The sequence below is a fragment of the Lipophrys pholis genome (assembly GCF_963383615.2).
Source record: "Lipophrys pholis genome assembly, chromosome: 19".
NCBI lineage: Eukaryota > Metazoa > Chordata > Actinopteri > Blenniiformes > Blenniidae > Lipophrys > Lipophrys pholis.
This window is the reverse complement of record NC_137647.1, coordinates 19,758,156-19,776,484: the sequence shown is the minus strand read 5'-3', so window position 1 is coordinate 19,776,484 and position 18,329 is coordinate 19,758,156. Positions and strand designations below refer to the sequence as shown.

Below are 18,329 nucleotides of genomic sequence, written 5' to 3'. Positions count from 1 at the left end.
CACCACCTCCCACTGTGGTCTCACCCCGGCCCAGGGTGAGTGCGGCTGGAATGCGGGGGGGCGCGCTCGCTCAGGCATGGCGCTCCCGGGGGGGCTGGTTTAATCTTCAAACTCATGTTACTGTCTAGATAGAGCTGCTCAGGCTGGTTTAATCTAATAACAGTTGGAAAGTATTTGGATCAGTAATAATAATATACGTAGCACTAACAAGGGTATTGTATGTAGCGCCCCCCCCCCCCAATCTTCTCTCTTCTTTCTCTCTTTGAGCGTTCCCCCCTGGTCGTGTACAGCAGCCATGCCAACTTCTAATGAAGGCAGCAACAGAAGGAGACTCCAGGTCTCTTCTTGTTGCAAGAGCAAAAACTGTTTTTACACCGGAAGGCTCTCAATCACATAATATTGTTTGCCCAAGCTGCCGAATAGGACAAGGGGATAAAAAAATTAATAAAAATCAGACGTGGTCTTGGTCCATCAAGGCCACTGTTGGATAAGCTCATATCATCGTCCATGTCTTCTGCAGAACATGTTCTCAGTTGATTGTTAAAAAAATACTAAAATAAGACACAAACACTTGCTCACAGGTTTGAGTGGATAAAAAACAGCAAGCATGTAATAGTCCTGAATAAAAAAAAAACAAATACTAAAGGCAAAGTGCACAAAGCTTTTCTTTCCTTTTTTTTTTTACATCTTTTTATTTTGCACTGCAGCAGCATTGTAAGACAGGCTTTTCATTTCATGCTCCTCCTCCTTTATTGAAGGTCTCATGGATGGTTTGCAGACGTGATTGATCGAGGAGCTAATGCCACACTGCCTCAGAGGTGGTGCGGATCAGAAGAATATGAAGTACCACATTAGAGGTTCATTCACCTCTACAAAACAGAGGCGCCCCTGACAGATCGGTATCTGAAGAAAAATAAATGACACGCTGAAAGTTGCTGGTGCACAGTGGAGAGGACATTGGATAAATATTCATCGCTCCTCATTTCGCAGGTACAAAATACGGCGGGAATCGCTCTGCTCGGGGTTAAATCCGATTTCTCGGGCTAGAAACAGAAGACCTTGGTCCAATCTGAATGTAATCTCACATCAGCCACTTATTTCTGAGAGACGGTCAACTGTTAGCACCAGGCGGTTTTAAGAGCATTTTCTTAATGATACCTCAGGTGAACTTTATCCACACAGCTGCTTGAATCCTCCAAAAATTGAAGCATTTCATTGAAACCACGCTGGCTAATTGGTCAGAGACTGTTCCATTAAATTGAATTACCCAGCAGTCATTTTGATGTGGTTTACATTTTTGAGTACACTTGCGAGGAAAACAACGATCAGATTAGACATTTTCTTCTGAAGTAATCAGTCCCCAAAGATCGACTGTCAACGTCCCACTCAGACTGTGGCTGTCATTTATTTTTCATTTTTTCATAGACAGAGGAGCTGCGTTCAGGTAAGGGGCACAGAGCTCACCCTTCGTTCACTCCTTTTGCCAAGACTGATGCTGTTTGACAGGCAGGACCAGGGTCGGGTCAACATCCGATTAGACCTCCACCAGACAGGAAGGACCCTCTCGAGCCACCGCGTGACAAAGACACGAACAAAACCTTGACAGTGAGCTTGTGTTATTTTACAAATCTTCTCTGCTGACCCTGTCTTTGTCCCCCCCCCCCCCCCCACATCCTCATTCCCCCCTTCAAGCTGCCACCTCTCGTAGAGCTGTCAGGTGGGGGAAGGTAATGAGCTCTCAAACCTGTCCGGAATCGTAAAATAGCAAAGGAAACACAGCTCCCGTTCCAGTGTTGTAGCTATAAACTGCTTATCAATACTCACTTTAAAAGTAATTTGTAGCAGTGAAAAGACCACATTGACAATCACTGTCACATTACCGAGTCTGTCACATTCATCTCCTGCTGGCTACTGCACTGTGCGATTTCCGTCCGTGCCAAATGAAAGATAACAATCGTGAGAGAATCGTGGCGATGTCTTGGCTCTAAATCAGTGGGCCTGTGTCGCACTGTCAGACAGTTTCAAGGACACCCGTTGTCACGGTCCTGCGACCAAAGACACCCTGAGAGAAGGGGTTATCATGACTGCTGCTGTGGCCTACCTCAACTAACTAACCAATACAAATGAAGTATGAAATGACATACTGACTCCTGGTGTGCGATAATGCAAGATTTGGTATCGATCCGATGCCAAGTAAATACAGGGCCAGTATCGTCGATATCAATCCGGTATTGATATTCAAGGTTAAATGCAAAATCCAGATGAATTTTCAGGTCTTTAAAGTGATTCTATGATTTTTTTGTTCCTTCAGTTTATTGTTTCTTGAACCTCGATCAGAACTTGGGAAAAGTTTGTAATCAAACAGAAAATACTTTTTTTCTCCTAATAAAACATTTTGCTCAAACCACTGTAACAAAACCCATACGCTGTAATGTCTGGATGTTTTTTCTTAAATAAACAAACTGTACAAAACTATCACTCCAGGACAAATGACAAGAAAATATTATTCCAGGTGGAGCTCATGATGGAGCAGCATGCACACGTACATGAGAAAAATTAAGTATCGATTTCATTGCACTGGTATCATTTGATGTCGATACTAATGCAGGTATCAATATTATCGATATTTGGCTCAATCCGACCAACCCAATTAGATGATTTGCAGCTACAATGGCAAAATGCTTCAAAAGAAATATGTGTGATGTAAACCCAAAGTCCCCCAAGTCCTAAATGCCACGAGGGCGAGGGCTCCATTTATTTTTCGCAGGTTCCTAGGCTGTGATTCACCTTGCGTTTCCATTGTGCAATCTGTACACAGCAAACGTCGAGTCGTGGCCCAAAGTTTATTGGAATTACGTCATGCAGTGTGGCGAACTGTGAACGTATTGTTAAAACTGTAACAACTGCACAGGATGTAGAGAGCATAAGCCAGTGAGCCCCACACTTTTGATAATTGAATGGCCATATAAACTGCTTGACATTTGTTAAAGCTGCATTTATCTTTAGTTCTGCTCAAATTCCTGCATTTAAGAATGAAGCTACAGCTGCTCTGTGGCTACTCGGAATTGTTTATTAAAATCCAGTTTTGAGAAGTAAATACATTAGATATCTACTTTCAGAAACAGGAATAAATAAAGCTGGTCCAAGGTTTTGGCTAAAAGTCCACTCCTTCTTCCTGTTCTTTCTAATGCCGCTAAATTTCCAACACTTTCAATTAAGTCAGAACGCTGGATGAAATGTCAGAGAAGTCAAACTCTGCCGCTTGCCAATATCACATTAGTTTTCGCCTGTTCAAGCTGAAGCCCGAGAGCCAACCTGCGGGCGAGCCCGGGCGTGTCTTGGCTGCCAATTAAAATGGCTTTTGACCAGAGAAACACGTCTGATTAGCATTCGCAGCTGCGAGTGCGAAAGTCTGGAGGAGCGGCGCCGCAAATATGGCATGACCCCGCTTGTTTGCGGCGCCGAGCCTCCCACGGTGCGGGAGTCAAAGATGACGCGGCCATTAGTGTGAAGTCCTGTCATGATGAAAGGTTAGTTGTTAGTACCGACTGCCCAGAAATTAGACTCCTAAACATGCTCCCGGGGGAGGCAGGATTGATAAAAGAAATGCATGAATTCATGAGGAGAGGACACCCGGGAAGCGCGATGGTCTTTTTGTCTCTAAATTCCCAATTTTGACTGAGGTAGTATTTTCCCAGCGTTATACCCTCCCGTATCTCTACTATTGCCCGTCTCTTTTGCTTTCTTCAATAAAGTCTCTCTCTTTTTTTATTTTTTATCTTTGCTTCTCAAATGACTTGCTAATGTGATGCCAAGCCAAAGGCAAAAAAAATAATAAACCTCAAAGATTCCTCTCTCCAAAAAGAAGTTGCTATTTTCTTCCGTCCCCACTGGCCCTTTCATTTATCTCTCTCTGTCCATGTGGCATCCAAATCATCAAATACCCTGAAGTGCACCACTATACTTGTAAATCCCCCTCTCTGTGTTACTGACACAGCAAAGCAGCATCCACCCGGAGAAAGAGCTCGGCCATATCTGCCGCACCAGCTCCTGTTCCCAACATCTTTTTCATTTTCTGAGGCTGATTCAGCGATGCGGAGCGGGACCATTTCAAGTCGGAAATCGATAAACACAAGGAGCAGACGATGAGCGCTTCACATTTGTGATATTACGCTCTCTTTGAGAGCGGAGCTTGCTCATCAGGCATCGCGTGCTGACTTTGCCATAGTGGCGCCAACGCGAGTTGCGGGAAGACGCCGCCATTCGTCATCACCAGACGTTTTCACCCATTTGGCTGGATGACACACTGTCAAGTCCTCTCGCACGTTGCCCTCTGAAGAAAGGCAGGTAGTAATAAGGCGCGTGTCTCTCGCCCGTCCCACTCACGTCTCTGACAGCCGGGGGAATAAAGTTGAAAAGCACCGAGGAGTAAATTGAAATGTTAAGCATCGCAGTCAGCCAACCAGTTTTTATCAGTGCTTGCGAAGCGCCTCCAACTTTCAAGGTTAACGCATTTTGCAGCAGCTGTCTATTGTGATCTGCCGTTATTGTTTGACGAATCAATATCCATTATGGGGGAACTTAGTGGGCGTTTTATCATAAAAACCTGAACAGGAATGGAGCTCAAGGATTGGAAGTTAGAGGGAAGAGGAAGGGGGGGGGGGGGGGGGGGTGTCTTTATCCTGGCGGCTCAATGAGAGAAGTAGGAAGATGCCAAGTTTATGAAAAAGGTCTTTGAGTTGCAAGGTGTGCACTTTCTCCGCTGTGTGGCAGCAGTAAAAGTGGTTGTACTGCTGTGGGGGGATAAATAATGCAGAGGGCTGCTGCGTTAGCGACATGGCTGGCACAGAGTACCAGGAGGGAGGAGTTTCCACACACACACACACACACACACACACACACACACACACACACACACACACACACACACACACACACACACACACACACACACACACACACACACACACACACACTTAAGCACACACACACACACACACACACACACTTAAGCACACACATACTCAGAGTTGCCTCCCTCGTCGTTATGGCTTCATTCACTCCACTACACAGTGGTGGAGGTGGCGCCCTACGCTACATAAAAGCCTTCACATCCCTCACGTATCTCGTGTCACATTAAGCAAATTCTGTCATTTACGTGACATGTTCCAAGTTTTATGGAACATATTCATCACGGCACACTAATGTAATCCTCCCATGCCAGTCCATAATATTTTATTTTTCAAGACAGCACGGAAGTGAGGCGAGCGCCGCGATAGGGCACAAAGGATGGCCGTCACCGCTGGCAGGGAAATATTTATGGTTTAAGGGAACAGGAGGGAGAGCAGTGTGGATACAAACTACAAATGGGGGCGAGGGAGATAAAAATGAATGGGTGGGGGGAACAAAGAAAGTGGGAAACTAATCAGGAGTCCAAAGACAAACAACCGGCTTGCGGGCTGGAGTGAAATAAATCTCCGTGGCCTGACATTAGTTAGGGTTGTTGTTCTCAGTGCAGGTTATGTGCTTGAGAATTTTTCAGTTTAATCGAGTTTGCACCAAGTGGGACAGAGGTGGGCGGCTCGGGCCACAAAAGGAAAAACAAAAACAAAAACAAAAACCAGGGGTAATCTGAGGTTGCATTTTGCATCTCAGCTCTCATTTCCTCGCTTGTTCGTGGTCCGCAGATGCACCGAATCATTAAACTCTGCATGCTTTAGCGTTCCTTCCTTGACGAGACCAGCCTGAGCAGAATATACAGCTTTCAAGGGTCACCTTTCCTTAAGCTCCGAGTCAAATCCGACATAAAGTCACAGACCACCGGGGGGATGCTGTTAAAAACAGGAGCATGCAGCAGGAGCGGCCGCGGATCAGCGCCGACAGCATCTGACAGGAGTGTTGCAGTGTAATCCATCATCATACACCGAGGCTCCCGGCTTGCCAATATGCAAAAGGCCATCGTATCAGCTCCAACGGTGCCTTAAAGGAAGAGTTCAATATTTAGGGAAATGCTGTCTGTCATTTGCTTTTCAGCTCCAGTGGGAGTCATGATTGATATTGGTCCAGTGTCAGGATGTGGTTAGTGGACCTTAATGTAGTCACCGGAGTTTGTGGGGAAAACGCTCCAGTGAGTCTCTGAGGGAACAAACCGCCGTGTTGAAACTTGGAAAACTTCTTGTCACAGAGAAGAAAAACCTGACAGAATCAAGAATCACGACAGTGAAATATTTGGTTGGGACTGGCTGATTTAAAAAAAAAAAAGAAAAAGAAAATTGTGTCGCTGTCTGTCACGTTGATGGATTAAATATTTTCAGGGCTGCACACAAAGGCAGATACATCAAGGTGGCAATTACTTCTATTAGGAAAAGGTCATGATTAAAAAAGGAAACTAATTAATATGAATCTGTCACTGAAGAAAAAAAAAAAACAGCTTCGTATCACATTAAAACATGAAAGTTTTTGTAAGTAATTGTGACAATGATGTATTTTTTTTAAATTAGCAATAACTATTTACATCATAAAAAGGTCTCGTGGCAAAATGTGGACTTTGAAAAATGTACTCAAGCCACAAATCACCATAAAGCTGCATTTTCACTTACATTTACATGATTTAATCAACTTGATCAGTTCTTTGAAAGTCATGGCTCCTCAACGAAACGTCAAAGAGACAATGTCACTGAATCAAAAACACATGGAAGCATCTATTCAGTCAAATAAGTTGGAGACAAAAGAGAGGAGACGTCTTACAGAAGCGGTTCCACATTTTTACCTAGTGGGAAAAATGAAAGCAATTTCAAAATTACGCTTTGAAATAAGATCCTTTCAAATACAACGAAATGCTAAACAACAATGCAATCCTTTTGCAACATTTTTCAAATGTGTTTCTCTTCATGGCCGATGTGTCTGTCAATTCTCAGTTTAGACGATTTCATGGTTTTGGTTTATATTGTTGACTAATCTTACAAATATTTGCATGATCTTCAGTAAATGAATCAAAAAACAGCAGTTATGCTTATGAGAAAATTGAGTTGTTGTTTCTCTTGTCTGTTTTTCTGTTGAGGCCTTTGGCGATGGAGCCACCTCAGTAGATCACACAGGTTGGAGTCTTTATGGTTCCACTTTTCACCACCCGAGATGGAAATCTTGTGGTGTTTAACACATATTCTACTGCTGCTGCAATACTTCCTGTCAGAGTGAGTACAACAATGTAATCATAAGCAATGATCACGATTCAGCCTGTGTCGTAGTTTTGAGCCAGAAATGTATTTTCTTTTCGCTGTCACTTTAAATCATAGAGATTCAAACGGGCAACCATTCTGTTTGAAGAAGGAGAAAATCCAGGTATTTGCATTTGAATGTAGAATATGGAAATAAAAAGTAGTCCGAATAATAATCAAGTTGGGTACAATAAAACCGTACAAAATGAAAAGGTAATCACATCTTATTAAGTTACATGTCACATTATGATACAGCTTGAATATCAAACGCAACCCCATTCACACAGCCTGATACGTTTAGATGCTCTGTGGTGATTATGTTACAATATGAGATTATATTACCGCACGGAAATGGAACACTAGTCTACTTATTCACGGTGCAATTCGCCTGCAGTCATTTATTAATGATTTTTTTTTTCCACAAATGAAACGTCATATTGCAAGATATCTAAGAGAATTTTTACAAGCGAACTTTCAGAACATTCACTGTGGAGTTCACTTGGATCGTTTTACAGACAGTGACCCAATGAATATAATTCATAAAAAAAACCATACATTTTATCAAGGCAGTAATGAAAAAAGTGGTGCAGTGTGTACTGGTTATATAATGGCACATAATACTACCTTTGGCACCGGTACCTTTCTGGCAAATGTGGATCTCAGTTAAAACACAGGAGGAGAGAAATGATACCGATGGAAAGATTGATATGTTTTGGACTTTCCAACAGTTTCTGTTTAGGCACAAGTTGCAAGCACACGCAGCCGTGTAAAGACACCTCACATGGGTGAGTTCAGTCTTAGGCTACGATCACACAGCAAGTCTTGATGCATTTGAAGGACACGCCTAAAGTAAGACCTGGGATCAGTGGTGTTTCGGTCCCTGGAGAAGTGGGTATACGCTTGATTTTCTTTTAAAACTGAAACAAAAATGCAATTTGTTTTTCTTATAGAAACAGTGGCATGTAAGATTAGTCAAAATCCATCCATTGTATTTGATCATTGTCACATAATTTTGGTGTAATTTCTTCGTTGGCGAAATTTGCCTCGTCATAACCCGCTCTACTCTGCCTCTGATTGGCTCGCCAATTCTCATGCTGTATACAAACACAGACATTAACCAATCAAATCAGTGAATGAAGCGAGTAGGGCAGCGCATGGCTCCATTGTTATAGGGAAAAAAATTGAAAATCTGGATCGTAGATACTGCTGAGTGGGGAATTTGGAAGATTGTGTATAGAAAGCTGACAGAAAAAAAGGAGGGTATAAGCTGTATACCGCCAAAATAAAAAAAACAGGTTTCAGAAGTCGCTGCTACAGACTCTAATTTAACACAAGCGAATACAGTTCAAATTCAAATTCAGGCCAAAACAGGCTAACTAGACACCTTTAAGTATGTTTCATTTCACTATGATGATTATATACATCTTCTCATCCTCGGAAAGAATGCCAAAAAGTATATTTTTTGAAGCACTAAATAATTTTTTTATAGCTAAAAGTCACCTCGAGCTTTGAAATATCCCCTTGGTTGAGAGGGAAAAAACTGCTTGTGAAGCACTAAAGCCTCGGAGGCAGTATGTCTCTCCTGTAAACAGCAAAGGTGAATTAAAATGTATTTATCCTGAAACCTCGTGCCCCATACTGCTACATTTCTCTCCATATTACAGTGTTTATTCCTCAAGGTTCTCAGGTTCACGCTGAGCCTCAGAAAGACATCAAATTTAAAGAAGAGCTTCTTTGGGTTGAACATTTTGTACTCCTGCAATTGTAATAAATTGCACTGCCCCTCCTTTGCTTGAGCTGCACTTCCTACCTCCAGAAGGAGGGGGAAAAAAAAAAATGAAATATTAAAATGTCATGTTCTCGTTCGCTCTCCATCTGCACTGACATGCCAGTCCTGTCCGTGTGAGGAGAGCGCCCCAGATATAGCTACGGACTGCTGGCTGTCACCTCACACTCATCAATCACCTCACACACATCTAGTCATTAATTTTAATAAGTCACCTCTCGCTGATGGCCGGTGGGGTTCCATCTCAGCCGTCATGGTGTGGCTACCTCTGCCCGGGCTGATGTAAGGCTGAGTAATGGGACAGAGGTGAGAACCTTTGGCAGGTCCAAATCACTGATGAGAAACCAAATGGTCTGGCTTGAATGAAAAAGGCTCTCCTTCAGTAAAAGCTGCTAAGATGTGTTCACATCATTTGTTGTCCATGACAAAGATTGTGTTAAAGAGGCCAACCTTTCAGGAATTTTCCAGAGGAGCTTTTAAAAAATTGTTTGGTTCTCTTATTGAACGGCTCTATCTCCGGGTTAAAGCTATTGATTTATAAGACTTGGCAGCTTCCTGAGACCCTGAGGTGATCAATACCAACACCAAAGCCACATTATCCCTTAATATCCAATGAGGCTCGCAGCTGAGGTCCCGAACGGCCAGTAAAAAGGCTTGAAACAAAACGGCCATTAAGGTGCTCGATGCGGCAGCACCAGCAGATGTAGTCACATGTGCTTTGAAAACTGTTTTACGGCTGCATGTGCTCAAACTCGCCACGAGTTCCCGGGGGGCAGTTCTCATGGCTGACGGGTCTTCAACACATTTCAAGAGCCAACCGCACGAGCGTTCACTGCCAATTCGGCGCCGACACAGAGGTGGAGAGTGAAACCATATCTTCTTCGGCTTCAGCATGCAAGACTGGCTTTCCATCACAAAGGTGGTAACATAACATAACCCATAACATTCTCATAATGAGGCAAGCACATTGACCCACTACGCCCCAATAATTACACAGGAAGGACATAAAGATGGGGTTGTGGTCTGTTTTGAAGACGTACGGAGGAGGATGAGGTGGATGAACAAGTTATTCCAGTTGAATTCAGTGAAGGGATAGAAGTTGACGATGACGAACCGAATATCCGGATGTCACCGTACCTCGACACCCATATGGTGGGAGGGTCAACGTGAGTATCCAATACCAGAGGGAGTAGTTTTTTCCCCAGTTGACAGACTTTCTTCACATCTGGGGTCTCAAACACTCAGACACTAGGGACACATATTACTTTTATAAAACTATCAGAAAGTGAATTTTGCATATTTTAAGATCTTTAAGTCGCACATTAAGAGGTGTTCACAGTCAAACATCAACTCAAAGTCATGTCATAGCGTCAGACTGATATGATGGACAGTGACACGACAACCAATAGAAATGCAATGTTGAATGCAACGCCTATCTGCCGATTCGTCCATAATGCTCATTGACTTTTCCTTCTTTGTTCCATCTCACATCAACTGAACAAGAAGAGAGACTTAATTCTCAGTTTGCAGGATTTATTAATCCACTGACCTCACTAGCAGCGCCCTTAACGACCGGACACTGAAGGAGAGGTCAACAGGTGTAACAACCCATCGAGTGAAGGTTGACATTATGCAGTCGGGATCCTATTAAACTTGATTTCCTATCGAAGCAGATGTAGGTCACACAGTGTTAAAATTGCTCAAATTGCACAGTCTGAAGGAAACATTTCAAAACAAGCGTCTATTTCTGTGACTATAACGACTGTGCCTGTTCTGTTCACATTACCTTGTTTTGTATTCAGTGCAAGACTAAATTGTCCCCATCGACTGAAATATATATATATATATATAATTTTCAGAGTGTTTTGAAATGACTCCATGCGATCTATTAGGATGAGGCTGATATTTCCATCACGAAAACTCATCCTGATCAAAATGTCTCCCGTTCTACTTTTTGTTAGGGCTAATAAACACATACTCGATTAAATGTGAAACTAAAAAGCTACAATTCACTTCCTCTTTCTCCTCCTTTCTGCCTATCCACCTCTTTTTTTTTTTTCCAAAATATCTTTTTTGTAGCAACCCTAGAAAAGTAAATAAAAATAAAAGTGGAAACTGAGAATAACCCTGCTCAGTCTCAACATTCTTGTCTGGGTAAAGGTTGGTGGTAAACATAAACTCTGTCAACTTCCCTGGTGTATGCTGGAGTGCATTCGTGGCGCCCTTTGGATGTTCAGTTTGAGCTTCTTTCACTCACCGGGCTGCACCCGCCACACAGCCAGACGGACGGACAGAATGCATCCCTGCCGAGCAGGAGTCTGAGAGTTTTTCTGCTGCAGATGACCCCGTTTTGTTAGTTCGCATCCATATTCGAAGGCAAGACCTTCACATGTGGAGGCGGCGGTGCATAAGATTCCCCCGCAGGAGGAAAGCTGCACACATTCATAAATTTGACAAGCGGAGGGAGCCAGGTGAAAACCACCCGGCTGGAAATGTGTGCTGCATGCATATCTGATCGCACGTTTCCATAGGAGGCCCCACAGTGGTCAATATCCGGACCCTGTTTGGAACTTGCAACCATTTTTTCTTTTTAATAGGACAACATAGCGTGACCGTGCCTCCATCCATAACCCTAAAATTGTAGTTTTATAGCACTGAGTTGATTCTCATACTAAATATGCCTGAGCTGCAATTTCACGTGTTATCTGCCCTCCGGATGCACGTTCTGTGATTGGTTGTTTGAAAAAAAAAAAGAAGAAAAAAAGAAGAAGTACAGAGGAGGGTTAAATCAATTCTTGCACGAGTTCGGGGGAAAATCTGGAATTACTCAAGGAAAAAAAAAAAAAAGCCTTTCCTCCTATTTTATCTCCTTCAAGGTGGAATAGAGATAAAGCCAATGCATGCAACCACTTGTACAGCTGCAGCAGGGTCTTGGTTTAAAGAAGCTTTCTTATGAATAAAATATCTTGACACTGAGACAAGAGGGTGTTTTTTTTTCTTCATAACGGTTAAAAAAAAAAAACACATGAAGGGTAAATGGGTAAATGTATTAGCCGACTTCTTCTGTCACGCCTTTCTGATTGGCTGATTTTGGTATTGTGGTCCACAAATTGAAGAAGAGTGACCCGGTGAAGGGACAACTCGTCCACAAAACTGCAACCCCCGGCTCATAGTTTCAGGTTTGTGTGTGTGTGTGTATCTAGTATATGTCCGTATATAATAATATATAAAATATCAATTAGAAATAATATGTAAAAGTACATTGAACAGGATTTCTTTTCTCAAAAAAATTCAGAAATCTTGTGGACGAGTTGTCTGGGGTTGCAGTTTTGTGGACGAGTTGTCCTACAATGAAGTGACCCCGGAATAACAGCACAATGTGATATAGAGGCCAGACAGCCGCTTGCAGACATGTCTGGGCAGCATTTCATCTGTGGAGTCAACACTCTCTGAAATAACAGACAGAATTGGACAAACTCACTAAAGATAAGTAATAATTTTGGAGCCGCAGTTTTGAAGATTAAGCTGAAATCAACGATGTGTACATGACACCATGTTTGTGCTGTTTAATGTCAGTCGAGGAAAATTCTCGCGCGTTTGAGCCATTTTCTTTCCGCCGTTTCAACCAAGTGTTTCCACACAGCTCCTTAAGCAACGTGTGTTTTCATGTGACATCGGCCACGGTTGAAACCGAGCAAAAACCACGCAAAGACTGAATCTTTTATTTTGTGGTTAATAACGCTGGGATCCCACCATTTATTATCATTCAAAGCCTGTGAAAGCTGCAAGCACAATCTCCACAAGAGAGAGAATGTGATTTTTGTGACTCCTAATTAAATTAACCTCATTTTCCATTCGTTGAGTACGTTTATTGGATTGTAGAGCCTATCAAACCTTTGGCCTTTTGTAATATATGCAGAATGCAAATAGCAGGGTTTCTTTCTTGTTTTTGTTTTTAATGCCACAGCAACACAGCGTGATTCCCCTTGAAACAAGCTCATCTACTATACAGAAGACCCACACATTTCAACTCCATGGGAACAGTCAGTCTGACTCCTGCTAATGCACACAGACTAGTCCGTACTTTGCACCTGTCATTTTTAATATTTTGAGTCAAAACTGTGTTGGTGCAATGATTTGCATGTTTTCTCTGAGCCTGTTTCGGTTGGACTTTTCCCAACATAGACAAGCTCAATCATCAGCTAATAAAAAGGAGTGACTGTGTGCAGATGGGTGTCTCTGTTTCACACTGCAGTCCATGCAAGCTTAGACTGGATGAGGCAAAAAAAAAAATGAAGAAGAATGGATGGATGGATTCTCCTGGGACTTAGGCCCCGTTTACACGACAACGAATTAGAGTGTATCCGCAAAACTTTCTTCACTTTTGGGGGGTCCGTTTACACGGCGCCAGTTTGCGGATGCACTGTATCCGCAAAGTTTTTAATCCCAAGGTGGAAAGATTATTTCACGGCGCAAATCCCTCCTGCGGAGACTGATGGAGGCCACAGAGCCTGTTACTGCGCATGCACGTCTCTCCCCCTCCCTCCTGCTCATTCAGTTGTAAACAAACATGGCGGCCGCGTAGTGGTACGACCCGCGGCCCATATTCTAGTTTTATTGTCCAGATCAGTAGTTTAATAGTTGAGACTCACCCCTGATAGCATCCGATGCATCATCAGTCCATGCAGATGTCGGGTGCTCTCCATTTTCTTCACGTTTATAGTGTTTTGTTCTCTGCACACGTCTGTGTAGTTTCATTTCAAAATCAAGCAACAGCGCCCTCCAGTGGCCCGGCATACTAACTACATCGTTGTCTCTGTGTCCACTGCTGCAGTGTGAACGCCCCCACTTTTTTTTTTGCGGATTAGGTGTTGTCACGTGAAACGTTGTTGTGTAAACAGGGCCTTAGTAGTTTTCTATGAGAGTCACTGTAATAGCATTCTAACCTCAACGTCTGTCCATACGAATGTCAGTGTACTCTTCATTGTAATGTTAATATATAGTGTATTGTTCTCTGCATCATACATGTGTCTTTGTGGTTTCATTAAAAAAAAAAGAAAAGAAAAAAAGAGCAACAACGCTCACGAGTGGCCCGACATGCTAACGACATTGTTTTGATCGTTTTGATCATTTCTATAATTTCCGTTTAAAATGTTGCCGTGTAAACAACTTCTCTGATGCAGAAATGAAGAAATGATGTGTTTTCACTTGAGGCATTGTTTTGTAAACCAGGTCAAAGTTTGTATCACTGCATGGGATCACAGGATGACAAGTTTCATACATACATACATACATACATGCATACATACATACATTTACTTTCCTATACTTTGAAGGCCGGCCTCAAAGCACTTTGTTTATGAGAACTGTGCTTAGTGATTCCAATTTGAATTAATATTACCAGACAGACTATGCAGAGAAATAACTTGTTGAGGACCAGCAGCTTATCAGCATCATGTGAGAGACTGATTTTTACTTGGAGGTATATGTAGCAGATGTGGGTCAAAAATCATGGCTCAGCAGTTTTTTTACATGGTCCGTCGGGAAAATGTATTACCCGCCTGTGCTCTAGTGGGCAGTCAGAGAAGGGGCTACTGAAACTTTGCCTCAAGCCCATTCAAGCCCATCATTGCCTCTGTGTTCAGTGTTAATGGAAACTATAAACTGCGCAGTCATGAAACCTATAAGGAACACATGTCCACCTGTCGAAGCTTCTTTTAACGCCACCATAAAACATGATGTGTTCTCTGTAACTTTCACTGTCACAGGCAAGTTGATGAAGCTGAAAATGTGATGATTATAAATGTCATTTAAATCTCAAATAGCTCATTAGAGTGCAGCAATGCCTTTTAGAAAAAAAAAATATATAATAATAATAATTCAGCAATGAGCAGAAAACATAAAGTGTAAGAGGTCAGAATATGGTGGGATTGTTCGTGCAGACAGAAATACTCCAGTCGCTCCGGTAACCAGTCTTTTCAGCAATGGGGAGAACATTGAACCTTGGGATGAATAATCTGTCGGACTCGGCTCCTGTCAGCTGAGAACAAAAGTCCGAGGCTGCAGAGGGATGCAGACTTGCCAAAACCTGCACAGATGAAAAGTAAAAAAAAGTGCTGCCTTTTTCTTTTTTTCTTTTGCTGAGGGATCCAGATGGTGGGCTCAATAAATTTGTGACCCAGCATGCCTTGTGTCCACAGTTCAGGCTGCCGGTGGGGGTAATGGGCTGGCTGAGAAATGTTTGGGCTCCCTCACATGCGTCACTCCATGGCCACAATTTACCCAATCGTCAACCGGCTGCCTGCAGTATATGATAATGTAGCGTGCCACCAATTTAAATTGGCCTCAAATTGATTTCATGAACAGAAAATTGAGTTTTTCTGCCTCCTCCGGTGTCCGGATCGGAATCAAACTGAGCGCTGGAGATATTAAGACAACTGGAGATTCACAGCGTGAGCGCGCAGCTGTGATGTGACGGGCTCAGGATTCCCAACGTGTCCTGGAATCGCACAGAACTGGAGCGGCGTTCCAAGCAAACGGGAAACCGTTCCTCACAAAATGCTCATTGAGGCTGGAAGGTTTCCTCGCGAGGAACTAAAACTAGAAGCGAAGCTCGGAATAATCAGACGCCCTGGCTTGCCTTCGCTGTCACGGAGCACTGTTTGATCTTCATATGGAAGATCAAAAGAGAAGCGCGCTCTCTGTGAGGTTGGCGCGCCTAATAATCCCGGCATTCACCTAAAAAAAAAAAAAAAAAAAAAAAAAAAGGAGTGCGTTTTTCCGAGGCCCCGGCGGTTTCGGCGAACTGGAGCGTCTCATTTGCATGGCGGCGGAATGAAATAACAATATGGTAAAAAGGTCCCTCTCTCTGCTGTACTGATAATATTACAGAAGCAGGGGGATGACAAGTGGCACGGACAGCCAAAGTGTAATTGGGGAGTCATCATGCAGGAATGAGACGAGCTGATCTTGCATTACCGGCGTGTCAAAGCTGCTGGATGTCTCCCTCCATTACGATCCATCAGACGGGAGATCTCGCAGTGGAAGCTCTGGCTTCCCATCAATTCACGGTTGCGGCAGAGACGAGGGGATGCATAATGTCTATATTGTCTCGTTCAGCTGCATGAAATTGGATAAAGTAATGGGAAACAGAATGGCTGGGAAACACTGGGAAAAACAGATATGCAAAAAAAAAGAAAAAAAAAGAAAAATGCATTTCCCTCGGTTTGTCACACTTAAGGACAGAGGCAGTGGGAGGACGGATACAGTGACGTGTAATGAGATTAGAATATAGCCAGAAGTGCTTATGCAGTGTTTGTGTGTGTGTGTGTACATCTGCCGAGAAATAAGCAGCGTGTACTGCAAAAGAAAATTCCCAAAATTTCATTGAAATGACCGTCCAATCCACAGATTAGCACTCGTCTTGTGCAGTAAATATTGTTAGATGAGGATTTGTGTGCAGTGTGTGTTTGATGGCCAAATATCCACAAATGGTGAGATAAATCTTTTTCTCAGATACAGCTGTAAAGTCTGATTGGACAGAAACCTGATATTTTAAGGGAGTGGCTATTTCCTCATGACACAGATTCACATTATCTCTCCGTGCCTGGAACTGCTCACCAGTAATCTTTTGTTACAGATGACAGATTTCGATTATGCAAATTTCTGTTATCACTCTGAGGCTCTGGTGCACTGACCGGGAAAAATGGAGGCTTTGCTTGACCAAAGGAGGCACACTCCACACTGTTTATGTTCCAATGCAAAGTGTTAAACATAAAATCACACACATGTCATTGAGTGATTTTAATCTGAAGCTGTCACCTCTTCAAGTGTTAGTTCAGAAAGAATCAAATATAGTCATTTGTAAAAAGGGTTATAGTTCATTTTAAAAGTCTGCAGGCAATTTTTCATCCAAGGCGCTAGATCACGGGTGTTGGGCATGCGGCCCTTGTACCAAGAGGTTAGAGAAGTGGACTTGTGATCACAAGTTCGGAACACTTTAAGTCTCCAGGCAGGAACCTCAAATCTCACTGTGGCTGCACACTGCTGCTGGTAACTGCTGGCAACTTTAAACCAGACAGGGATCAATAAACTACACTTTCTTTCTTATATTCCTTCAAACTAATAGCTCAAAAAGGTCCTTTCAGTGTAACATGGCGACCTCAAGGAAATGTTCTGACCCGTCCTTGTCCTGTGGTTGTGCTGACTGATGGAAAACGTTGACGTGAAAGGTCGGGGTAAGTAATTACCGTGTGATTATGGGAAAAAAACAATGCAGCCTCCTGTTAAACAGCTGCTCACCTCGACCTGCTGCTTTATGTATCCGCGGTGCTGACCCATCCAGTCCACCGCGCTTCTCGGCGCTGTAACATCTGCGGTGTCGATACCTCACTCGTCAGATGGCGATTTAAAGAGGTGGAACCAAGCTGGACTCTGGCCTGTCACCAAAGTCATTTTGAGCAAGAGAGCTGTGGAGATGATTAACCACAACAAATTCAAGCGCCTACATCTGGCCCAATCTGTTCGTGCCTCGATGGAGAACACCGATTCACCTCTCCTCCCTGTGATTTATTGGGACTATGCTGCAACAATAACGGCTCCAAAAAAATACAGTGAGAACAGCCTCACTCTGGCTGAGTCGAGTTGTTGGCGCAGGATTTGATCTTTGGCGCCGCCTGGTAATACTGATCTGTCATGTAGTTACACTACGAGCACATCGATACATCCAGACCGCTCCCCTGGCATTATCAATGATTGGACAGAAAGGACAACCTCCCCTGCACGCTCGCTTTTATGAAAATGGCTAAATAAATTAATAAATAAATAAAAGAATCCCGGCGAATGTCAGCAGCAGGGCAAGTACTCCCTTGACTTCCACCTTCAACAGAGAGGAAACTGACAAATATCAGGCCTTCAATCACGAGCCGCTGGCCTTTCCAAAGCCCAGGGAGCGTGACGCACCTGCTTCGCCCTCGAGAAAAAAAAACACCCCCCCAAAAAAAAAGGAAAGAAAGAAAAGGGAGAGCTCCACGGAGACGAAACGACGAACACGGCGTCACCTTCAGTACATCAGCCTCACTAAATGAAGCAGTCATCAACGCCACATTACCTCTTTTAAATCAAGGACAAAGTCGGAATTTGAATGAAATGGCACTGATTAGCTAACCGCCTACACACACACACACACACACACACACACACACACACACACACACACACACACACACACACACACACACACACACACAGAGCAGAAAACACACGGATCGATCTTTTTTTCAACTCGGCCGCACAAAGTCATGAGGCTCCTCCCCCCCGAAAGACCT

General features: G+C 43.2%; 1 protein-coding gene across 1 annotated transcript in view; it reads right to left on the bottom strand.

Annotated features, from left to right (window-relative positions):
• asic2 (acid-sensing (proton-gated) ion channel 2) overlaps window positions 1–18,329 on the bottom strand; it is a 450,674-nt gene that overhangs the window by 47,479 nt on the left and 384,866 nt on the right. The gene's annotated exons all lie outside the window — the stretch shown is intronic.